Genomic DNA, 25,708 nt, shown 5'->3' with positions numbered 1-25,708 from the left:
ACACAACCACCACGAACACGTAGAACGACCGCAGTTTGGTCGGCCAGGCCTCTAGCCATCGCCCCGAACCGAGGACTCCGGCGATCCCCGCAGGTCAGCTGCCACTCTCCAGGACATCTCGAGCTCAAGCAGCTGCCTGGGCAGGTCCTTGGTGGTCTCCTGGAGTTGCCTGGACCCCGCCAAGCCCTCGGAGCTGCCTCTAGCCTCCGTCTTCCACCTCTCCGGCGAACCCCGTCCGCCACCGAAGCTTGCGAGCTCGACTCTGACTAGCTCCGTCCACCTCTCACCAAGCCACGGGTACAGGCAGATGCGCCGTGAGCCCCGCTTCCAATCTATCCCTCTAGCCTAGCCCCAAACCCCCTCGTCGCCGGCGTAAGCTCCGGCGAGGCGCCGCCCCTCCTCTGATCTCGATCCCCCTCTCTCTCTCTTGACTGGTGGGGCCCAGTGTCAGCCTCACCACTCGCGCCCGAAGCGGGACGAGTGGAGGCGCACTCCCACTTTACGTCTTCGACGTCACCCCCCCCAGGAATTTCTGTTTAATTCAAATTTATTCAGAAATTTGACCAAACTTTGACCAGCCATAATTTCTAAACCACAAGTCCAAATGCATTGATTCTTTTTGCATTGTCTTTGTTACAGAAAGCTCTAGCAGCACACCAATGGGTGGATTTTTCCTTGCTGTCTAGAATTTCTGGTGATTTTCAGAATGAGTTTTCACATTTATTTTTGTGGTTTTAAAATATTTTCAGAAGGAAGATCTTGCCTTGAAGCTAACCAGGAGGAGTGTGACCCTCCTCTGCACTAAGGCAAGCCACAACATCATTTGGATGGTGTTATTTCAATATCTATGATTTTCTACTTGAATATGAGTCTTTAATTGCATTTAAAATTTGATAAATTAATATGGTTAATTGCTAGTTGTTTTCTGATGCTTGATATGCTTGTTTTAGCCTCTGGTTGAGTTCATAGAATTGTTTGGCTAAGTAGAGTAAGATTTTGCACTAGATATTTTGTTATGGAAAGTTATGGTAGCTATTTTTGCTAGTAATAGTTTTCAACTAAAGAATGCACTAATAAAAATGTTGTTTGTAGAAAAAATGACTTATAACCAGAGAAGTTTCTGATCTTAGAAGTGTAACTTAGTTTTATTGCTTGTTTGGATCCATGCTTAAGGTTTGCTTGCTCTGTGTGATGAGTAGTTGTATGATTTCCTGTATGATGCCATGTTAGTAATAAAAAGTTTTTTTGAAAATTAATACTTGATTAAGTTCAACCTGAATATGATGTTGATCACATCATGGTGCCACTGAATCGGGTTCTATTTCAGTGCGACCACATTTACCTAATGGGAAGGTCTTGATTCGGTCCTTTGTCGTGGCTCTCACCGGTGCCTCCCGCGAGGGAAGGTTATGGGCGTGCTTACCCTGGCCCGGTAGGCAGACATAACCTTGTGTGCTCGTTTGTTTTTATGGTACCTTGTCCCTGTTTGGGACCGTTTTGCCACGACGGTGGCTGTTGGTGTCTTTGGTAGACACGGGGCCACCCAAGACCTAGCCCTGAGAGGGAGATGGTCGGAGTGGCCGGGGAGAGTGCATGGCAAAGGGAGGGTTTCGTCGGATTACTTTGGTCCACCCGGATGGGAGTACAAGCCCAGTTATTCCATAGTGTGGGTAAAGTGCGCTACCTCTGCAGAGTGTATTTAATCTATCGATAGCCGCGCCCTCGATTATGGGCAAGACTCGGGAGTAAGTCACACCATGGATCAACTTTATAACTAATCTTGCAAACTAGTAATTGTTGTGATGCATTGTTTCGTGGTGAACCTTGAACACTCGAGGTGTTCATGAGTGATTGGTTTCAGGTGTGACCCCGGTGTGGTCACCGTTGGTTACGAAGTAACCGTTTGGTAAGCGAGTCTGTGTGACTCGGTGCTCTGTTTGGTTGTTCTGCATAGCTTTGCATTTGTAGTAATTTCTTGCATTAAGTTAACTTAATTAATTATCATGATATTGTTTGTCATCGTGCTTATGTTTTTTGTGAGCTTGCAAGTACATTCCATGTACTGACCTGGCATGTAATGCCAGTTTTCAGGCAAGCTGATTCGCATCGGAGCGCATCCCGTGTCTAGGCCATGTCCATGTCGGTGTCCCTGTGCCATGGAGTTCCGCTACGTCGTTCTTCCGCTGTCGCGTAGTTTCGTGTGATCTCAGGCGGTTTAGTTTGCTGCTATCGAGGCTCTTGTAGACTTGCGCTACAATGAGGTTCGCATGCACACCCACCCTAGACTTTTCTTCTACCCATCTATGCACGAGAATGGGCGTATCCGCTTTCCTTTGATTAATCCGGCGTGCGATCGTCCCACTAGCCACCTTGCACGCTACATCACCGCTATCTCCTTAACTACGAGTTAGCTTGGGAGCTCTCACGCGCTCGCGCCGATCTCGCTGCTACTCGTATAAGGAACCCTCTTCCCGCTGTCATCTACACTTCTGCTCCTCCCACCTCCGTTCCTACGACGACCTTGCAGGGTACCGCTAACCCTTTGACGGTGAACCCTCGCAGCGCTCCTGCTGCATGGTCTTCTCTTGTCGCTACTCCTGCCGCTCCAATGCTTAGATCCCATCCCCCGCCTGCCCCTGAAGGAGAGCCCTCAAGGAAGCGCCAGCGCACCTCTCTTCCCCCGGAGGTCTCTACTATCAGTTCAGGATCTGGATCCGGCTCAGGAGACGAGCCTGCAACAGCACCATCCGAGCAGTAGATCGTTAGAGTATCGTTGTAGTCATGAGCATGATGTATGGCTGTAATCACATTTATCATGATGCGTAGTTTCATGTACGAGGGTAGTAGACCCATTGCAATGTTTATTTTCATGTTGGGACTATGTATAATTATGTTGGATTTTTATTCGACTTGGTTTTATTCGCTGCTTTCTTCCGGGATTTGTCATTGGTTTTTCCCCCATTTTGGAATTTTCTCATCTTGGTTGCTATGTATTGGGAAAACGAAAAATAGGATGCCACGTGGAGGCAGCAGCAGTCAAGCTGGTGAGGATGTCCCTGTCCGTCGTTCCGCAAGACAGGCAGGACATTCCCCTGAACCTTACCAGCCACCTCCGCCTCCACCGCCACAACCGCCTTCCACCGAGCAAATCCTGCGAATGTTTGAAGAAAGAAGGAGCAACGGTCTGCTGGAAATACTGAAAAGTGTACAGGTTATGGTTGGGCAGAATGGAAACCAGAATGGCCATCATTCCAAGCTATCAGATTTTCAGCGAACCAAGCCTCCCAGTTTCAGCCATACTACTGATCCTTTGGACGCCGACGACTGGCTAAGGACTATTGAAAGAAAACTGGAAATTGCTCGCACAGACGACGGAGACAAGGTTCCCTTTGCAACGCATTATCCCGAAGGAGCTGCTGCTATATGGTGGGATAATGCCAAAGCAATATGGCCTGCCGACGAGGAAATTACTTGGACAAAATTCAAGGATCACTTCCGCAAATATCATATTCCCACCGGAGTCATGAAGATCAAGCAACGTGAATTTCTCGCCCTCACTCAAGGCAGCATGACCGTCGCCGAGTATCTGAATAAATTCAACCATATGGCCCGCTACTCTCTCCATGATGTGGCCACCGAAGAGCGGAAGATCGACTGATTTCTTGGAGGCCTACATCAACATCTCCGGTGCACTCTCAGCATGTTTGATTTCCCCAACTTCCTGACTCTGGTGAACAAGGCCCTAATCACCGAGAGGGAACACAAGCTCCTGCACGACAACAAGCCAGCTGCTAATGACTACAAGCACAAATTCGAGCCCAAGAAGGATATAAAACCAGTGCAAAAGGCTCGTACATGGCAACAGACTTAGGTGGAGTACAAACCCAATTGGCAGCAGAACGTCAACAAGACTACTACACAAGTCAAGAATGTCGTGACCAGCCCGGTGCGCAACGATTGCTAGCGCAACAATTCGTGCTTCAGCTGTGGTCAAACCGGACACTACGCCCGACAGTGTCCCAAGAACACCAAGCCCGTCGCTCCATTTCAGCCGCAAGTTAACTACATGGAGCATTATTCCACCCCCGATATAATCCAAGGGCAAGTTCATCACATTTCCGCAGACGAAGCCCAAGAGGACCCGGAAGTCATCATTGGTATGTTTCTCGTAAACGACATACCCGTCGTAATTTTATTTGACTCTGGGGCTTCCCACTCTTTTATTTCGCGGAGTTTTGCTTCCCAAAACAATCTTTCTTGCTCGATTTTGGGAAAGCACATGCTGGTACAATCCCCGGGATCCATGCTCAGAAGCAATCTCGTCTGCCGAAATTTGGAGATTGACATCAAGGGCGTCAAGTTACAACATCATTGATAATCATCGATTCCAACAAATTGGATGTCATTCTCAGCATGAATTGGTTAACCCAATACCAAGTCTGCATCAGCTGTGCGACCAGAGAAGTTACCTTGAAAAATATGAAAGGTCGCACCATAAGTTTTTATGCCCGCAAGCACATCCCCACGAAGGATATGGTTTTCGCAGCCATAGCAGAAGAGGTGGAATTAATCCCAGTGGTCAACGAATATCTAGATGTATTTCCTGAAGAATTACCCGGCATGCCACCAGAACGAGAATTGGAGTTCGCTATTGACCTAGTGCCTGGAACCACCCCGATACATAAGAAATATTATCGGATGCCCTCCTCAGAATTGGTGGAATTGAAGAAGCAACTGGATGAGATGCTGCAAAAAGGATACATTCGTCCCAGCTCTTCACCATGGGGATCACCAGCTATCTTCGTGGACAAAAAGGATGGCAGTCTACGAACGTGTGTAGACTACCGACAGCTGAATGACATCACCACTAAAAACAAGTATCCACTGCCAAGGATTGACGATCTTTTTGATCAACTCAGTGGGGCCAAAGTATTCTCAAAGATTGACTCGAGGACGGGATATCATCAACTCAAGATTAAGAAGGAAGATATTCCTAAGACCGCGTTCACCACTCGGTACGGTCTTTACGAATACACAGTTATGTCCTTCGGCCTCACCAATGCTCCTACATTCTTTATGCATATGATGAACAAGGTGTTTATGGACTTCTTGGACAAGTTTGTGGTGGTGTTCATTGATGACATCCTCATTTATTCCAAAAGGAAGGACAAACATAAGGAACATCTTCGCGCAGTTCTGCAACGGCTTCGCGATCATCAATTGTATGCCAAATTCAGCAAATGTGAGTTTTGGCTCCAGCAAGTGGGATTCCTCGGACATATCCTCGCAGAAGGAATCTCGGTGGACCCAAGCAAGGTAAAAGATGTACTTGATTGGTCCGCACCCACCACCGTCTCAGAAATTAGGAGTTTCCTTGGACTGGCCGAATATTATCGCCGTTTTATCGAAGGATTTTCCAAGATCGCCAAGCCAACGACTGAGCTCCTCAAGAAGGACAAGAAGTTCGTATGAACTGAAGACTGCGAACAGAGCTTCAATGAGTTAAAAACCAGACTGAAATCAGCACCCGTATTAACTCTTCCAGATATCTACCGCAGTTTTGATGTTTACTGCGACGCCTCCAGAAAAGGACTGCGGTGTGTACTCATGCAAGATGGCAAAGTGGTGGCATATGCATCTCGCCAACTGCGACAACATGAAGGAAATTATCCTACTCATGATTTGGAATTGGCCGCAGTGGTGCACGCTTTAAAAATCTGGAGACATTATCTGATTGGAAAGAAGTGCCAGATATTCACCGACCATAAAAGTCTCAAGTATATATTCACTCGGCCCGACTTGAACCTTCGACAGTGAAGATGGCTCGAGTTGGTTAAGGACTGTGACCTCGGAATAAATTATCACCCGGGCAAAGCTAATGTGGTGGCTGACGCCCTCAGCCGCAAACCCGCCAACCTCAATGCCCTAATGGATTCCTTGCCTCCAGAGCTCTATGAAGAAATCATGCAGCTAAATCTGGTAATCACCAACGCCCGTCTTACCAATATATTGGAAGTTGCTCCTACGCTCGAAGAAGAAATCCACAGAGCTCAAGCGGATGATAAGGTGTTACAGATATATGTTCAGAAGCTGCACCAAGGGCAAGCACCTGATTTCGCGATGGATCAGCAAGGTTCGCTAAGGTTCCGAGGAAGACTTTGCGTACCCAACCAAGACAGTCTGAAGAAGAAAATATTGGCGGAAGCACATGAAACACCATACTCAATTCATCCTGATGGTACCAAGATGTATGAGGATCTTCGTCAGATACTTTGGTGGGATGGAATGAAGAAAGACATCGCATATTTTGTGGCCTACTGCGATATCTGCAATAAGGTAAAGGCGGAACAGCAAAAACCCGCTGGACTCCTCCAGCCTCTGCCGGTATCCCAATGGAAATGGGACGATATTTGCATGGATTTCATCACCGGATTACCAAGTTCTCATCGAGGAAACGACGCGATATGGGTCATAGTGGACACTCTAACCAAGGTGGCACACTTCCTACCTATCCGGACCACATACCGTGCAAATCAACTTGCACAGCTGTATGTATCAAGATCATCAGTCTGCATGGAGTACCCAAGACTATCACCTCCGACAGGGGATCTCTATTCACATCCGCATTTTGGTCCCGACTTTATCAAGCCTTGGGGACCGCTCTGAAGTACAGCACGGCTTACCATCCTCAGACAGATGGACAGACTGAGCGAGTAAATCAAATACTCGAAGATATGCTCCGGGCATGTACATTGGCCCAAGGAACCAAGTGGGAAGACTGTCTGCCCTACGCCGAGTTTTCCTACAACAACAGTGTGACAGCCTGATTTTTGGCCCTTTCTTTTTCTTTTGTTTTTCCGAGGTTTTTGCGTGAGTTTTTCTTTTTGGTGGCTTTGTGGTCTCGAAACTGAAGAAATGCTCTCTTCTTTGCTTCCAGAGTGGCTTGTCATTCCCAAATCTTTCCCTAGACCCTGTCATTTTCATCCTAGCCCAAATCCCAATATTCTTTTTATTGGGAATATTTCCTTTTCTATTAAAGGAATAACTCAAATTGCCCTAGGTTGTGAAGCAACCTATATTTCCATCACTCCAAAAATTGCCAAATAATTCTAATAAATAGTTTGGGTCATATCTTGATCAAATATGGCAAAACTTTTCATTGCCATGTTCAAAAATAATCCTCCAATAATTCATTTCCTATTCTGCCCTAAATGGTACATTGTGAAGCAGGTGCCATTTTCCTTTGCCCAATTGACCTAAAACTCCTCGGACATATTTTCATGTCCATATAATTGCCACATGCCAAAATGCAACCTCATTTGCCTAGTAATTGTTTAATTATGATTTTCCAAAGTTTCTGTCCAGAAAGAAGCTTTGTGAAGGAGGTACAAGCTAGGAATATTCAAATGAGTTGCCATTTTGCATGGACCTTAATATCATCATATCATAGCCCTCCACCAAAGGTGAGCTCATGTCATGCCTCCATGTGAGCACAACTTCAATTCTTAATTTCTGGTCAAAATTTCAGTTTGTGAAGCAAGTATATTTTATCTTGCTCCATTATGGCTGTCAATTTTTCTATACCTTCTAGTATCCATATAACCTACCTGCACCAAGTTGTGGCTCAATCCCTTTGACCATTTGCCCTGTGGAATGTTTCCAAGTTTCTGCTCAGAATAAATCTTTCTGAAGCAAGTGCTATTTTGGTTCCTCCAAATGGCATGAAACTCCTTGGGCATCTTAATATCTTCAAATGGGCCATAAACATTTTAAGCTCTATTGATGCAACCATGTGAGTGCATCATCCAAATTCCCATTTCTGACCAGTGGGTCACTTTCTACAGCAACCACCCTTTAAACTCCTCCTCTTAAGCTGATTTCTTGTGATCGTAGTCACCTTAGTGTATGATCATCACCAGACAAACTATTTACTGAGTTACCTAGCTGGTGTCCCCACTGCACAGCACAAACACTTGGCTTCTGGTTTACTTTGGAGCTAAGTGCAAATCTCTTCTTTGACCCTGGAATGATTTATTGCCTCAACTTTACTAAGGTCACTAGGTTCAATCCACTGGACATGGTCGTCCTGGCCAAAACGAGCTATTTGCACCAGTGCACGTGGTGATCACCCTTGCGTCATGTAGATTGCGCGCTCTAGCTTCTTCTTGTCCCTGTGCTCGTCTCCTCCCTCCTCGTCTCGACCTCCAACCATGTCTAGTAGCTGCCCCGTGAGCCTCTGCATCGCCCTGTGCCTCTGCCTCGTCGCCGTTCGCCATGAATGCGTCGCAAATGCCATGCCCGTGCCATGCCCAGCCACTGCCCTCCATTAATGCTTGGTCGGGAGCTCGCCCGTGAGCTCCAGAAGCCTCCCCTCGGCCTATATAAGGACCCCTAGACTCTCCCGCAGCTCCCAAGCCCCTCCTCGTCCCTCCTAGCCCACCAGAACCACGGCATCTCGCTGGAGTTCGCCTCTATTCGCCTCGGCCGCCGCGGTTCCTCCTTGGTTCCGGCGAGCTCGAGCATCCCCTCCTCCCCTGGTGTTGTCCTCGATCTCCCCCACCTCCTCGCAGTTCGTGCAAACCCCTTGCCCCTCGCCTGAGAGTTCCGTGGCCGCGTCGCCCTAGTCCGGCCGTCGTCTCCGTCGTTCGGCCACCGCATCCTCCGGCCGTCCCGAGCCTCCTCGTGCCTCCCCGAACTCACCACGGCCTCCCCCTCGTCCTCGCGAGCCGCCCCGACTCCTCAGCCCTCGCTGGAGCGCCCTGCTCCGACGAACACCACCTCCGCCGAGCCGCCTCTGCCCTCCCATGCCGCCGCCTCTCCCCTCCAGCCCTCTCCTCCCCGGAGGACGTGCTCCCTCTGAACTGGTGCGGCCCAGCCCCTCGGTCCCGCTGGTACCCTCGGCCGGGCCGGGGATCGCCAGAGCCGGCCCGCCCCTTGGCCGCTTCCCTCCCCTGCCCCGCTCTGTTCCACGGGAGGAACGGAGGCGCGGGAGGAAGAGGACGACCTCGCTGGCCCCCTCCCCCCTGCCCCTGGGTCCCACGCGCCAGTGGCCCAGGCGCCTCAGCCCACGTGGATAAGTGGAGACGGGTTTTCTTTGGTGAAAACGTATTTTCCTTCTACTTCGGTACAGTATACGTTTTCACTTTCAGAAAACGTATTTAACGTTATGCGCTTTCAGTTTTTCCTCCCAGGGACCCGTTGGTGATGAAAATATTCATAGATTGGTCCCTGATCTTCTATACCTCATAACTCCGCAACCGTAACTCCGTTTAAGGTGAAACCAACGCTCACTTCTTCGTATCGTCGAGCTCTTTCTGTTGCTTTCATTTTAACTATGGTTTGACACTGTGAAAATGACGTTTTTGCCCTTGCACGTAAACAGCCCCCTCCGAGAGAGATCTGTTTCCGGCAAATCTTTCCGCGGCTTCACCGCACTTCTCCTCGGTGCCTTCTTCATCCCCAGGCAAGCCACAATACCCAGTTGCATGATAGTCATGCAGTAGCCATGGTTTTCAACTTGAATCTCTACTTAATGTTTGCTCTTTGAAAAGATGGTTATCGTTGTTCCGGTAATGTTTAGAGTTGCATGTTCACTTTTGTGCTATGTTGTCATGTACTCTGTTATCATGTTCTACATGCTAGTATCACCTTTCATATGTTTATGATTGCTAGTGGTACATGTTGATGTTGGTGATGGTCATGCTAGTCAGTATGCCATGCTCAGTGGATATGATTTATTGTTGATATGGTGGATAGTTATGCGATACCCTCATGATTATGTTGATATCATGTTCATGTATTTTATCATGGCTCAGTATATTTGCATTCAAGTTAACCGGATTAAATTGAACTTGAACAATTGTTGGCTGATTCATGGTGCCGCTGAATCGATGCTGACCAGTGCAACCACGCTTACCGGTATGGGACGGTCCTAACTGGGTCTATTTTCGTGCCTCTCGCTGGTGCCTCCAACGAGGGAAGGTTATGGGCACGCGCTACCCTGATCAGGTAGGCGGACATAAGGCTTGTGTGCCCGTTGTTGAGTTAGTTTTTGGATCCGGGTCCCAGAGTGGGACGGGCCACGACGGTGGTCGTTGTGTCTTGAGCTAGACACGGGGCCACCCATGACTTAGCCCAGAGGGGAGTTGGTCGGAGTGGCCGGGAGAGTGTCATGATAGTAGATCAGTTTTGTCGGAACGCCGTTGGTCCACCCGAATGGGAGTGCGAGGCCATGGGTTTCGTAGTGTGGGTACAGTGTACTAACCTCTGCAGAGTGTATATTAAATCTATCGATAGCCGCGCCCGCGGATAAGGGCCCAGGTCGAAAGTAGGTCACACCATGAGTCAACAGTAATAAGAATAATGTGCTTAATAACAATGAGATAAGTTGGTTGTGATCGTCGTAAGGATCACGGGCCATTTAGTGGTCGGGTTGTGATCGCCGTAAGGATCACGGTCCAAGTGTTGGCCGGGTTGTGATCGCCGTAAGGATCACGGGCCAAGTGTAGGTCGGGTTGTGACCGCCGTAAGGATCACGGGCCAAGTGTTGGTCGGGTTGTGATCGCCGCAAGGATCATGGTGGTATCGAGGATACCGAGTTGTTGTATATTCGTGATGTTGTGAGTAAAGATCAAGCTCCTTGTGGTCATTTAATGATTACTACGGTATTGTTTATACCAAGCTTGATTTGATCCTAAGATGATTGTGTGATGTCCGAGGTCGGTAAGTGATGCATGTGATGGTTACAAGGTAGCCCGAGCAGAATAAGTGGTGCATGTAGTGACATCATGTTGCATGATAGTGTTGTCGGATTAATATGTTCATGCCATGTTCATATTGTGTTAACTGTATCATGTTCAAGTTGTTAGCTATATTGTTCTGATGATATCATGTTAAATTCTGCCAAACCTGTAATTGCCATGCTATTGTCTGCCTTGAATGCTTCTGGTTTATTGTGAGCTTGCAAGTACATTCAATGTACTGACCTGGCGTGTCATGCCAGTTTGTAGGTCATGCCGGATTTGATTGCTTGCTTGTCGTGGTTTCCGTTCGTGCGAGCTAGGATAAGCGTTCCAGCCAGAGTTCCTGCGGAGTGGAGTTCACCACCGTCGTCGTTGTTCCGCTGCTAGAGTTCTTCCGCTGCATCGAGTTGTTCTGCTGCTTGCATAGAACAACAGTGGCAGGCATAGTGTCGCCGTACCGAGGTTATTTATTGTAATATCGGAGACCTTGTATTCATATTCGTGTAATAATAGAAAGCTGGTTTGTTGTTTGCTGAGCAGTGCCGTATTCCAGAAGACTTCTCCTTGATCTCTGGGCTGGAATACGGGGCGTTCCGGTTTTCTCTGAGCCGGGGTGACATAGGCTTGGTATCAGAGCAGGTCTGGCTGTAGGACGCCCTAGACCGCGCGAACATTAGAAATTGGTAGTATAGATTCTGGCTTGATTATTGCATTTGGTCGCAACATTTGTTTGTTGCATAGCATGCATATAGCCTTAGTATTTGTACTAACGGTTTATCTGGTGAGTGTAGCTGGCATCGGTTTGGATCCACTACAGCTCAACCTTTGCATTTCTCCAGTCCCTTTTTCTTTCGGTGTTTGGTGTCGTTTCTGTCCCAGCAGAGTGATGCCAAGTGATCCCGACACTGTTTGAAAAAATGGTGCTCAGGTATCGCACCGATGTCTTTCTTTCAGTCCCGTCTATCATTTCGGTGATGGACATGCGTCTATCCCGGATCGTTCTTTTCTTTTGTCGTGTTAGCAACCCTTCATGATCGTAGTTATCAAGAAAGGGCAATGTCAGCAGCCTCAGTTTTTCCCCGCTATCCTATTTCTTGGACGAGTACGGATCTTTTTCCGTCCGCTTGATAATAATGTAGTTGCGACCTTCGTGTCCCACTACATGATTACCGAGTACGTCCTTACCTCCAAGCTTGTCCAGGTTGCTATCTGGCTAAGCTAGCACTTGGTGTAGCGTTGTTTACACCAATTCTTCCACACATTTATTCGTCCTCGTGCACATCGTCACAGCATATTAGACCGCAATACCGGAGTTCCCGCGAGATTTGCGTGCTTAGGTGTGCATGCATATTATTGTGTGAGTAGCAGTAATATGTGGTGATTGCTTGATTAATTATATTAGTAGGATGCTTGTGTGCTTTTGTTTTAGTCGTTTCTTTTGTTCCTTTCTTTGGGCCTTCGGTGTTACAAATTCTTCCCCTATTAAAGTTGCTCGTCAGCCGACACTGGACCCGAAGAGTCAGCAAGAAATACATATATTTGGAAACTCAGCTAAACAAAATGGAATTATCAGCAGACTGCACTGAAAAATTGGGAATATCTTGTCTGGATGCAAAAGAAATCCTGGATGGACTGTCAGTATCAAGTTTGCATTAGCGTGCACTCATCACAACAAAATGATTAAATCAGCAAGAAGATAAGTTGTGTGCAAGGTTGACAGAATATTATCAAAGGTATGGCTCAGATACAAGTTTAATTTTTCGTTGAGGATGATTTTGGAACTCGATGTACCTGGAAGCAAGCAAATATATGGCATATACTCAGAAAGGAGGATAGTCCAGTAAAACCCTGTTTCATACAGGAAATCAACATCAGAAATATTAAGATGGTATGTATATGTGGTACTCGGTCCGCATATCACAATAAGAAGCTTCTGGTGGAAGCAACCCAATCTTCCCTCGCAAGATACCAGAGAAGCTTCCAAGGCAAGATTAATCTATCTTCCTCAGTACGATACATGGATGACTTCTCGCGCAAGGTACTCTGCCTTCTTCAGTAAGCAACCGCAAAAGCTTCCGGCATAAGGTACCGGGTCTTTCCCCAGCAAAGTCTTTAAGGGGGTAAGCTTCTGAAGCACGATATTCAGTCTTCTTCAGCAAGTTGTCTGATGAAAGTTTCAAGCACAAGCTATCAAATATTCCTCAGTAAGACATTGGTACAAGGTAGTACGCTGTGAATTGACAGCATATGGCAGTGAATCCCAAGAATCAGATCCGCAATATTTTTGTCAGAATCAAGAATCAGTCAGAATACACGTCTGTCTCGGAATCAGGTCCTCATATATATGCAATGAGCATACCATCAAGATCTTACAAGTCACTCGGATGAGGATCTGATAACCACATGAGGATGATTAAGAGAAGAAAGCCAGTATACACCGCAGTGTGACAAAGGATTATGAGGACTGATGACCTCAATGAGCTCAATACAAGAACCCGTTAACCTGGAAAATGATCCTGATGAGCCCGTGTCCCCTTTTTCTCCAATGACGGCACCACGCGTGTGATCTGAGCTGTTTCTAGCTATCCGGGGTGGATGCCGATTCTTGTTTCTCTCTTCAACAACTGTCACGAGTCTGAGCTGCTTTTCGGCCGTCTCGTACAGTTGTTGAGTTTCTTTTTGTGACAGTAGTCCTATAGCTGCTTTTTGGCTATTTTAGGGAGCTGCTGGCTATTTTAGGGAGCTGCCACCTTCTTCTTATCGACCCGGTCTCATGCTCTGAGCTGCTTTTCGGCTGTCCTGAGCCGTGGTTTAGTTATTTCAGTAATGTCCCAGATATGAGTTGTAAAGGCCGTTCTGGTGGCTACTGATTTATTTGCCGATTTCTTGCAAGGATTTCGGATGATCATTTTTCTGCGGTCAGAACTTGAGAAGTGATAGACCTGCCATTTAATGGGTTACCCTATCAGAAAAATGAGATAAACTCCAATTGCCGGAAAAAATTGCACCGACAGTACCTATGGTCATACGAAGAAGCAATATGGCCCAGCTCTTTCAGCCAAAGATCCAAACCAAGAAAACAATAATGAAGGAGCAAGACCAGTGATGTAGGTATGAAAATTGTACACGACCCCCATGGTGCAGATCCCCCGGACAGTCTAAGTCAGTATTGATCTACATGGATATGCCTACAACATGAGTAATCGGCATGAGGAATAACAGTCTGGAAGCCTGAGTCCTCACTTATATGAATCATCATGGATAGCCTGCCGTGAACAAAATTTTTCCGTCAGAACCACCGTCAGCCAAGTCTGCAGATATTATCATACAGGCCAAACCCTTTATGCTGGCCGCGACAGGAGACTATCAAATATTTGGTACGGATCCGATACTCACGATAATGGAACCAGTTAAGATGATTCAGAAACTTTTGTGATGAGTCAGAATCTGTCAGGAAACGGTTATGTTTTAACTCACTGTTTGGAACCCAAAGGACCTGCATTTAGTGGAGAAACCCAATGCAAAGAGTCAGAGCTTGAGTTTTCATCAGAAAATTCTAATCATCTTTACATGAAAGGTTGTCAGTGCCAGGTGGCACACCCAACGGAAATCACTTTTGGATTTGTGAGACGGACATATATTTCAGTCGTGATAATTAAATCACACTCAGCTAGTCAGCAGATCTAAAAAGAAATTGGAGCCTATATAAGCATGAGCAAGCCAGGTAAGATCTGTCAAAATGAGGATACAGTAAAGCAAACTACCCCAGGGCCAGTCAGATAAAAATTTAATGGGAACAACAATAAAGGAAAAAGGATACCCGAGTTGGAAACGGTTTCCTTAAGTCAGAATGTTCATACTTGTTCCCTGAGCAACCAAATCTTGAGGACGAGATTTCTTTTAGGGGGTAAGGTTTGTGACAGCCTGATTTTTGGCCCTTTCTTTTTCTTTTGTTTTTCCGAGGTTTTTGCCTGAGTTTTTCTTTTTCGTGGCTTTGTGGTCTGGAAACTAAAGAAGATGCCCTCTTCTTTGCTTCCAGAGTGGCCTGTCATTCCCAAATCTTTCCCTAGACCCTATCATTTTCATCCTAGCCCAAATCCCAATATTCTTTTTATTGGGAATATTTCCTTTTCTATTAAAGGAATAACTCAAATTGCCCTAGGTTGTGAGGCAACCTATATTTCCATCACTCCAAAGATTCCCAAATAATTCTCATAAATTGTTTGGGTCATATATTGATCAAATATGGCAAAACTTTTCATTTCCATGTTCAAAAATAATCCTCCAATAATTCATTTCCTATTCTGCCCTAAATGGCACATTGTGAAGCAAGTGCCATTTTCCTTTGCCCAATTGATCTAAAACTCCTTGGACATATTTTCATGTCCATATAATTACCACATGCCAAAATGAAACCTCATTTGCTTAGTAATTGTTTAATTATGATTTTCCAAAGTTTCTGTCCAGAAAGAAGCTTTGTGAAGGAGGTACAAGCTAGGAATATCCAAATGAGTTGCAATTTTGCATGGACCTTAATATCATCATATAATAGCCCTCCACCAAAGTTTAGCTCATGTCATGCCTCCATGTGAGCAGAACTTCAATTCTTAGTTTCTGGTAAAAATTTCAGTTTGTGAACCAAGTATATTTTATCTTGCTCTATTATGGCTGTAAATGTTTCTATACCTTATAGTATTCATATAACCTACCTACACCAAGTTGTGGCTCAATCCCTTTGACCATTTGCCCTGTGGAAGTTTTCCAAGTTTCTGCTCAGAATAAATCTTTCTGAAGCAAGTGCTATTTTGGTTCCTTCAAATGGCATGAAACTCCTTGGGCATATTAATATCTTCAAATAATTGGGACATAACCATTTTCAGCTCAATTTATGCAACCATGTGAGTGCATCATCCAAATTCCCATTTCTGACTAGTGGGTCACTTTCTACAGCAACCACCCTTTAAACTCCTCCTCTTAAGCTTATTTCTTGTGAACGCAGTCACCTTAATGTATGATCATCACCAGACAAACTATTTACTGAGTTACCTAGCTGGTGTCCCCACAGCTTAGCACAAACACTTGGCTGCTGGTTTACTTTGGAGCTAAGTGCAAATCTCTTATTTGACCCTGGAATTATTTATTGCCTCAGCTATACTAAGGTCACTAGGGTCAATCCACTGGACATGGTCGTCCTGGCCAAAACGAGCTATTTGCACCAGTGCGCGTGGTGATCCCGCTTGCGTCATGCAGATTGCGCGCGCTGGCTTCTTCTTGTCCCTGTGCTCGTCTCCTCCCTCCTCGTCTCGACCTCCAACCATGTCTAGTAGCTGCCCCGTGAGCCTCTGCATCGCCCTGTGCTTCTGTCTCGTCGCTGTTCGCCATGAATGCGTCGTAAATGCCATGCCCGTGCCATGCCCAGCCACTGCCCTCCATTAATGCTTGGTCGGGAGCTCGCCCGTGAGCTCCAGAAGCCTCCCCTCGGCCTATATAAGGACCCCTAGACTCTAACGAAGCTCCCAAGCCCCACCTCGTCCCTCCTAGCCCACCAGAGCCACGGCATCTCGCCGGAGTTCGCCTCTGTTCGCCTCGGCCGCCGCGGTTCCTCCTTGGTTCCAGCGAGCTCGAGCATCCCCCACCTCCCCTGGTGTTGTCCTCGATCTCCCCCACCTCTTCGCAGTTCGCGCAAACCCCTTGCCCCTCGCCTGAGAGTTCCGTGGCCGCGTCGCCCTAGTCTGGCCGTCGTCTCCGTCGTTCGGCCACCGCATCCTCCAGCCGTCTCGAGCCTCCTCGTGCCTCCCCGACCTCACCACGGCCTCCCCCTAGTCCTCGCGAGCCGCCCCGACTCCTCAGCCCTCGCCGGAGCGCCCTGCTCTGACGAACACCACCTCCGCCGAGCCGCCTCTGCCCTCCCATGGCGCCGCCTCTCCCCTCCAGCCCTCTCCTCCCCGGCGGCCGTGCTCCCTTTTAACGGGTGCGGCGCAGCCCCGCGGTCCCGCCGGTACCCTCGGCCGGGCCGGGGATCGCCGGAGCCGGCCGGCCCCTTGGTCGCTTCCTTCCCCTGCCCCGCTCTGTTCCACGGGAGGAATAGAGGCGCGGGAGGAAGAGGACGACCTCGCTGGCCCCCTCCCCCTGCCCCTGGGTCCCACGCGCCAGTGTCCCAGGCGCCTCAGCCCACGTGGATAAGTGGAGACGGGTTTAACCTGGGTACGCTTTTCTTTTGTGAAAACGTAATTTCCTTCTACTTCGGTTCAGAATACCTTTTCACTTTCAGAAAACGCATTTATCCCTATGCGCTTTAGTTTTTCCTCCCAGGGACCCGTTGGTGATGAAAATATTCACAGATTGGTCCCTGATCTTCTACATCTCATAACTCCGCAACCGTAACTCCGTTTAAGGTGAATCCAACGCTCACTTCTTCGTATCGTCGAGCTCTTTCTGTTGGTTTCATTTTCACTATGGTTTGACACTGTGAAAATGACCTTTTTGTCCATGCACGTAAACAGCCCCCTCCGAGAGAGAACTGTTTCCGGCAAATCTTTCCGCGGCTTCACCGCACTTCTCCCCGGTGCCTCTTCATCCCAGGCAAGCCACAATACCCAATTGCATGATATTCATGCAGTAGCCATGGTTTTCAACTTGAATCTTTACTAAATGTTTGCTTGTTGAAAAGATGGTTATCGCTGTTCTGGTAATGTTTAGAGTTGCATGTTCACTTTTGTGCTATGTTGTCTTGTACTCTGTTATCATGTTCTACCTGCTAGTATCTCCTTTCATATGTTTATGATTGCTAGTGGTACATGTTGATGTTGGTGATGGTCATGCTAGTCAATATGCCATGCTAAGTGGATATGATTTATTATTGATATGGTGGATAGTTATGCGATACCCTCATGATTATGTTGATATCATGTTCATGTATTTTATCATGGCTCAGTATATTTGCATTCAAGTTAACCGGATTAAATTGAACTTGAACAACTGTTGGCTGAGTCATGGTGCCACTGAATCGATGCTGACCAGTGCAACCACGCTTACCGGTATGGGACGGTCCTAACTGGGTCTATTATCGTGCCTCTCGCCGGTGCCTCCAACAAGGGAAGGTTATGGGCACGCGCTACCCTGATCAGGTAGGCGGACATAAGCCTTGTGTGCCCGTTGTTGAGTTAGTTTTTGGATCCGGGTCCCAGAGTGGGACGGGCCACGACGGTGGTCGTTGTGTCTTGAGGTAGACACGGGGCCACCCATTACTTAGCCCAGAGGGGAGTTGGTCGGAGTGGCCGGGAGAGTGTCATGGCAGTAGATCGGTTTTGTCGGAACACCGTTGGTCCACCCGAATGGGAGTGCGAGGCCATGGGTTCCGTAGTGTGGGTACAATGTACTAACCTCTGCAGAGTGTATATTAAATCTATCGATAGCCGCGCCCGCGGATAAGGGCCCAGGTCGAAAGTAGGTCACCCCATAGGTCAACAGTAATAAGAATAATGTGCTTAATAACAATGAGATAAGTTGGTTGTGATCGCCGTAAGGATCACGGACCATTTAGTAGTCGGGTTGTGATCACCGTAAGGATCACGGGCCAAGTGTTGGTCGGGTTGTGATCGCCGTAAGGATCACGGTCCAAGTGTAGGTCGGGTTGTGATCGCTGTAAGGATCACGGGCCAAGTGTTGGTCGGGTTGTGATCGCCGCAAGGACCACGGTGGTATCGAGGATACCGAGTTGTTGTATATTCATGATGTTGTGCGAGTAAAGATCAAGCTCCTTGTGGTCATTTAATGATTACTACGGTATTGTTTATACCAAGCTTGATTTGATCCTAAGATGATTGTGTGATGTCCGAGGTCGGTAAGTGATGCATGTGATGGTTACAAGGTAGCCCGAGCAGAATAAGTGGTGCATCTAGTGACATCATGTTGCATGATAGTGTTGTCGTATTAATATGTTCATGCCATGTTCATGTTGTGTTAAGTGTATCATGTTCAAGTTGTTCATGCTATATTGTTCTGATGATATCATGTTAAATTCTGCCTAACCTGTAATTGCCATGATGTTGTCTGCCTTGAATGCTTCTGGTTTATTGTGAGCTTGCAAGTACATTCAATGTACTGACCTGGCGTGTCAAGCCAGTTTGCAGGTCATGCCGGATTTGATTGCTTGCTTGTCGTGGTTTCTGTTCGTGCGAGCTAGGATAAGCATTGCAGCCAGAGTCCCTGCGGAGTGGAGTTCACCATCGTCGTCGTTGTTCCGCTGCTAGAGTTCTTCCGCTGCATCGAGTTGTTCTGCTGCTTGCATAGAACAACAGTGGCAGGCGTAGTGTCGCCGTACCGAGGTTATTTATTGTAATATCGGAGACCTTGTATTCATATTCGTGTAATAATAGAAAGCTGGTTTGTTCTATGCTGAGCAGTGCCGTATTCCAGAAGACTTCTCGATCTCTGGGCTGGAATACGGGGCATTCCGGTTTTCTCTGAGCCGGGGTGACACAAACAGTTTCCAAGCCAGCTTAAAGATGTCACCCTATGAAGCCGTGTATGGCCGGAAATGCCGCACCCCATTAAATTGGTCTCAAATCGGAGATAGCCGTATTTTTGGGACTGATTTAATCTTCGAAGCCGAGAAGCAAGTCAAGGAAATGCGAGACAGACTGCAACTGGGCAAATCCCGACAGAAGAGCTACTATGATGCCAAACATCGTCAGATCAGCCTCGAACCCGGAGAACACGTATATCTTCGAGTCACCCCTCTGAAAGGATTCAAGAGGTTTCAGACCCGTGGAAAATTGGCACCCAGATATATCGGTCCATTCCCCGTCGTGGCAAGAGTCGGAACAGTCGCCTACCAGTTGGAATTGCCACCAGAATTGTCCGAAGTACACAACGTGTTTCACATCTCGCAGCTAAGAAGATGCATCTCACCACCGGAGAAAAGGACTGATATGTCAGAGATAGAATTGGCTAAGGATTTGACTCATGAGGAAAAGCCAATCAGAATATTGGATCAGACATAAAGGGTCACTCGCAGCAAAGAGATAAGATTTTACAAGGTTCAGTGGGAGCATCACACCGAAGAAGAAGCAACCTGGGAAAGAGAGGAATTTTTAAGGACTGCATACCCAGAATGGTTTTCCCAAGCAACCGAATCTCGAGGACGAGACTCATCCTAAGTGGGGGAGGTTTGTGACAGCCTGGATTTTGCCTTCTCTCTTTTTACCGGACTTGCCTTCTCTCTCTTTCCGGACTTGGTTTTCATCGTGGTTTTTGCCCTGATTTGATTTGGACTTTTGGATCAATTCAAATGGACTTGTCACTTGGGAATATCCTTGGCTTTCACCCAAGTGACCTATCCCACTTATCCCTCCCACAAATTCCCAAAATAATAAAATGAATATTTTTCCTTTAAGGAAAATATTCATTTTTCTCTCTTAAGTTCATTTCAGAACTTTGTGCTCCAAAGCAACCTCAATTTTTCTTGCTCAAAACAATCTGAGATAATTCCTAAATATTCTTAGGACCATGGCACATCTTTCCATGCAAAAATATTGCATAACTTTTTGTAATATTTTTGCTGTAGAAATTTTTTTCACTTCTGGGCCAGAAATGCATTTTGTACAACAATTGCATTTTCCCCTAAGCTTTTAGCCTTGATCTTTATTGAGCTTAAACACCCTCCTAAGAAACCCTAAACCCCAGGAGATCAGCCCTAATGGCCTTCTAGGAGGTGGCCAAACTTGGCGACCAAGTTTTTGTACAGAAACTTGTCAGCTAAGTGGCGTCACTTCTGGTCGACCTGGGCATGAGCCATCAACTCCCCTAGAATAAACACTGCACGGTCGAGAGCATAGACAAGGTTTGTGAAGGAAATATGCCCTAGAGGCAATAATAAAGTATTATTTATTTCCTTATATCATGATAAATGTTTATTATTCATGCTAGAATTGTATTAACCGGAAACATAATACATGTGTGAATACATAGACAAACAGAGTGTCACTAGTATGCCTCTACTTGACTAGCTCGTTAATCAAAGATGGTTATGTTTCCTAGCCATAGACATGATTTGTCATTTGATTAACGGGATCACCTCATTAGGAGAATGACGTGATTGACTTGACCCATTCCGTTAGCTTAGCACCCGATTGTTTAGTATGTTGCTATTGCTTTCTTCATGACTTATACATGTTCCTATGACTATGAGATTATGCAACTCCCGTTTACCGGAGGAACACTTTGTGTGCTACCAAACGTCACAACGTAAATGGGTGATTATAAAGGTGCTCTACAGGTGTCTCCAAAGGTACTTGTTGGGTTGGCGTATTTCGAGATTAGGATTTGTCACTCCGATTGTCGGAGAGGTATCTCTGGGCCCACTCGGTAATACACATCACTATAAGCCTTGCAAGCATTGTGACTAATGAGTTAGTTGCGGGATGATGTGTTATGGAACGAGTAAAGAGACTTGCCGGTAACAAGATTGAACTAGGTATCGAGATACCGACGATCAAATCTCGGGCAAGTAACATACCGGTGACAAAGGGAACAACGTATGTTGTTATGCGGTCTGACCGATAAAGATATTCGTAGAATATGTGAGAGCCAATATGGGCATCCAGGTCCCGCTATTGGTTATTGACCGGAGACGTGTCTCGGTCATGTCTACATAGTTCTCGAACCCATAGGGTCCGCACGCTTAACGTTACGATGACAGTTTTATTGAGTTTTGATGTACCGAAGGAGTTCGGAGTCCCGGATGAGATCGGGGATATGACGAGGAGTCTCGAAATGGTCGAGACGTAAAAATCGATATATTGGACGACTATATTCGGACTTCGGAAAGGTTCCGAGTGATTCGGGTATTTTTTAGAGTACCGGAGAGTTACGGGAATTCGTATTGGGCCTTAATGGGCCATACGGGAAAGGAGAGAAAGGCCTCAAAAGGTGGCCGCACCCCTCCCCATGGTCTGGTCCGAATTGGACTAGGGAAGGGGGGCGCACCCTTCCTTCTTTCTCCTTCCCCCTTCCCTTCTCTTACTCCCACAAGGAAAGGAGGAGTCCTACTCCCGGTGGGAGTAGGACTCCCCCCTATGGCGCGCCTCTCCCCTTGGCCGGCTGCCTCCCCCTTGCTCCTTTATATACGGGGGCAGGGGGGCACCCCAGAGACACAACAATTGATCCTTGAGATCTCTTAGCCGTGTGCGGTGCCCCCTCCACCATATTACACCTCGATAATACCGTTGTGGAGCTTAGGCAAAGCCCTGCGTCGGTGGAACATCATCATCGTCACCACGCCGTCGTGCTGACGAAACTCTCCCTCAACACTCGGCTGGATCGGAGTTCGAGGGACGTCATCGAGCTGAACGTGTGTAGAACTCGGAGGTGCCGTACGTTCGGTACTGGATCGGTCGGATCGTGAAGACGTACGACTACATCAACCGCGTTGTGATAACGCTTCCGCTGTCGGTCTACGAGGGTACGTGGACAACACTCTCCCCTCTCGTTGCTATGCATCACCATGATCTTGCGTGTGCGTAGGAAAATTTCGGAAATTACTACGTTCCCCAACAGTGGCATCCGAGCCTGGTTTTATGCGCTGATGCTATGCACGAGTAGAACACAAGTGAGTTGTGGGCGATATAAGTCATACTGCTTACCAGCATGTCATACTTTGGTTCAGCGGTATTGTGAGATGAAGCGGCCCGGACCGACATTACGCGTACGCTTACGCGAGACTGGTTTCACCGTTGCGAGCACTCGTTGCTTAAAGGTGACTGGCGGGTGTCTGTCTCTCTCACTTTAGTTGAACCGAGTGTGGCTGCACCCGGTCCTTGCGAGGGTTAAAACAGCACCAACTTGACAAACTATCATTGTGGTTTTGATGCATAGGTAAGAACGGTTCTTGCTAAGCCCGTAGCAGCCACGTAAAACTTGCAACAACAAAGTAGAAGACGTCTAACTTGTTTTTGCAGGGCATGTTGTGATGTGATATGGTCAAGACATGATGTGATATAATTTGTTGTATGAGATGATCATGTTTTGTAACCGAGTTATCGGCAACTGGCAGGAGCCATATGGTTGTCGTTTTATTGTATGCAATGCAACCGCCATGTAATGCTTTACTTTATCACTAAGCGGTAGCGATAGTCGTAGAAGCATAAGATTGACGAGACGACAACGATGCTACGATGGAGATCAAGGTGTCGCGCCGGTGACGATGGTGATCATGACGGTGCTTCGGAGATGGAGATCACAAGCACAAGATGATGATGGCCATATCATATCACTTATATTGATTGCATGTGATGTTAATCCTTTATGCATCTTATCTTGCTTTGTTTGACGGTAGCATTATAAGATGATCCTTCACTAAATTATCAAAGTATAAGTGTTCTCCCTGAGTATGCACCGTTGCGAAAGTTCTTCGTGCTGAGACACCACGTGATGATCGGGTGTGATAGGCTCTACGTTCAAATACAACGGGTGCAAAACAGTTGCAGACGCGGAATACTCAGGTTAAACTTGACGAGCCTAGCATATAACAGATATGGCCTCGGAACACGGAGACCGAAAGGTCGAGCGTGCATCATATAGTAGATATGATCAACATAGTGATGTTCACCGTTGAAACTACTCCATCTCACGTGATGATCGGACATGGTTTAGTTGATATGGATCACGTGATCACTTAGAGGATTAGAGGGATGTCTATCTAAGTGGGAGTTCTTAAGTAATATGATTAATTGAACTTAAATTTATCATGAACTTAGTCCTGATAGTATTTTGCAAATTATGTTGTAGATCAATAGCTCGCGTTGTTGCTTCCCTGTGTTTATTTTTGATATGTTCCTAGAGAAAAATTATGTTGAAAGATGTTAGTAGCAAAGATGCGGATTGGATCCGTGATCTGAGGATTATCCTCATTGCTGCACAGAAAAATTATGTCCTTGATGCACCGCTAGGTGACAGACCTATTGCAGGAGCAGATGCAGACGTTATGAACGTTTGGCTAGCTCAATATGATGACTACTTGATAGTTTAGTGCACCATGCTTAACGGCTTAGAATCGGGACTTCAAAGACGTTTTGAACGTCATGGACCATATGAGATGTTCCAGGAGTTGAAGTTAATATTTCAAGCAAATACCCGAGTTGAGAGATATGAAGTCTCCAACAAGTTCCATAGCTAAAAGATGGAGGAGAATCGCTCAACTAGTGAGCATGTGCTCAGATTGTCTGGGTACTACAGTCGCTTGAATCAAGTGGGAGTTAATCTTCCAGATAAAATAGTGATTGACAGAATTCTCTAGTCACCATCACCAAAGTTAGTAGAACTTCGTGATGAACTGTAGTATGCAAGGGATGACGAAAGTAATTCCCGAGCTCTTTGTGATGCTGAAATCGACGAAGGTAGAAGTCAAGAAAAACATCAAGTGTTGATGGTTGACGAGACCACTAGTTTCAAGAAAAGGGCAAAGGGAAGAAGGGGAACTTCAAGAAGAACGGCAAGCAAGTTGCTGCTCAAGTGAAGAAGCCTAAGTCTGGTCCTAAGCCTCAGACTAAGTGCTTCTACTGCAAAGGGACTGGTCACTGGAAGCGGAACTACCCCAACTATTTGGTGGATAAGAAGGATGGCAAAGTGAACAAAGGTATATTTGATATACAGATTATTGATGTGAACTTTACTGGTGTTTATAGCAACTCCTTGGTAATTGATACTGGTTCAGTTGCTAAGAGTAGTAACTCGAAAACGGGAGTTGCAGAATAAACAGAGACTAGTAAAAAGCGAGGTGACGATGTGTGTTGGAAGTAGTTCCAAGATTGATATGATCATCATCGCACACTCCCTATACTTTCGGGATTAGTGTTGAAACTAAATAAGTGTTATTTGGTGTTTGTGTTGAGCGTGAATATGATTTGATCATGTTTATTGCAATACGGTTATTCATTTAAGTTGGAGAACAATTGTTGTTCTGTTTACATGAATAAAACCTTCTATGGTCATACACACCAACGAAAATGGTTTGTTGGATCTCGATCGTAGTGATACACATATTCATAATAATGAAGCCAAAAGATGCAAAGTTAATAATGATAGTGCAACTTATTTGTGGCACTGCTGTTTAGGTCATATTGGTGTAAAGCGCATGAAGAAACTCCATACTGATGGGATTTTGGAATCACTTGATTATGAATCACTTGATGCTTGCGAACCGGGCCTCATTGGCAAGATGACTGAAACACCGTTCTCCGGAACTATGGAGAGAGCAACAGATTTGTTGGAAATCATACATACAGATGTATGTGGTCCGATGAATATTGAGGCTCGTAGCAGGTATCATTATTTTCTGACCTTCACAGATGATTTGAGCAGATATGGGTATATCTACTTGATGAAACACAAAGTCTGAAACATTTGAAAAGTTCAAAGAATTTCAGAGTGAAGTGGAGAATCATCGTAACAAGAAAATAAAAGTTTCTACGATATGATCGCAGAGGTAAAATATTTGAGTTACGAATTTGGCCTTCAGTTAAAACAATGTGAAATAGTTTCACTACTCACGCCACCTGGAACACCACAGTGTAATGGTGTGTCCGAACATCGTAACCGTACTTTATTAGATATGGTGCAATATATGATGTCTCTTACCGATCTACCACTATCATTTTTGGGGTTATGCATTAGAGACAGCTGCATTCACGTTAAATAGGGCACCATCAAAATCCGTTGAGACGACGCCTTATGAACTGTGGTTTGGCAAGAAACCAAAGTTGTCGTTTCTTAAAGTTTGGGGTTGCGATGCTTATGTGAAAAAGTTTCATCCTGATAAGCTCAAACCCAAATCAGAGAAATGTGTCTTCATAGGATACCCAAAGGAGACTGTTGGGTATACCTTCTATCACAGATCCGAAGGCAAAACTTTTGTTGCTAAATTCAGAAATTTTCTAGAGAAGGAGTTTCTCTCGAAAGAAGTGAGT

At 46.3% G+C, this 25,708-nt stretch overlaps 2 long non-coding RNA genes across 2 annotated transcripts; both read left to right on the top strand.

Moving 5' to 3' along the window:
- The first annotated feature begins 8,273 nt into the window (after positions 1 to 8,273).
- On the top strand, positions 8,274 to 9,859 carry LOC141041961 (uncharacterized). The gene is made up of 2 exons (XR_012203741.1): positions 8,274 to 9,274; positions 9,383 to 9,859. It is a non-coding gene; the product is annotated as an uncharacterized lncRNA (long non-coding RNA).
- A 6,413-nt stretch (positions 9,860 to 16,272) lies between these two features.
- LOC120974994 (uncharacterized) lies at positions 16,273 to 19,135 on the top strand. The gene is made up of 4 exons (XR_005770692.3): positions 16,273 to 16,946; positions 17,042 to 17,137; positions 17,246 to 17,324; positions 18,868 to 19,135. It is a non-coding gene; the product is annotated as an uncharacterized lncRNA (long non-coding RNA).
- The last annotated feature ends 6,573 nt before the right edge of the window (positions 19,136 to 25,708 follow it).

The sequence above is a fragment of the Aegilops tauschii genome, chromosome 2 (assembly GCF_002575655.3).
Source record: "Aegilops tauschii subsp. strangulata cultivar AL8/78 chromosome 2, Aet v6.0, whole genome shotgun sequence".
NCBI lineage: Eukaryota > Viridiplantae > Streptophyta > Magnoliopsida > Poales > Poaceae > Aegilops > Aegilops tauschii.
This window is presented reverse-complemented; position numbering and strand designations above follow the sequence as displayed.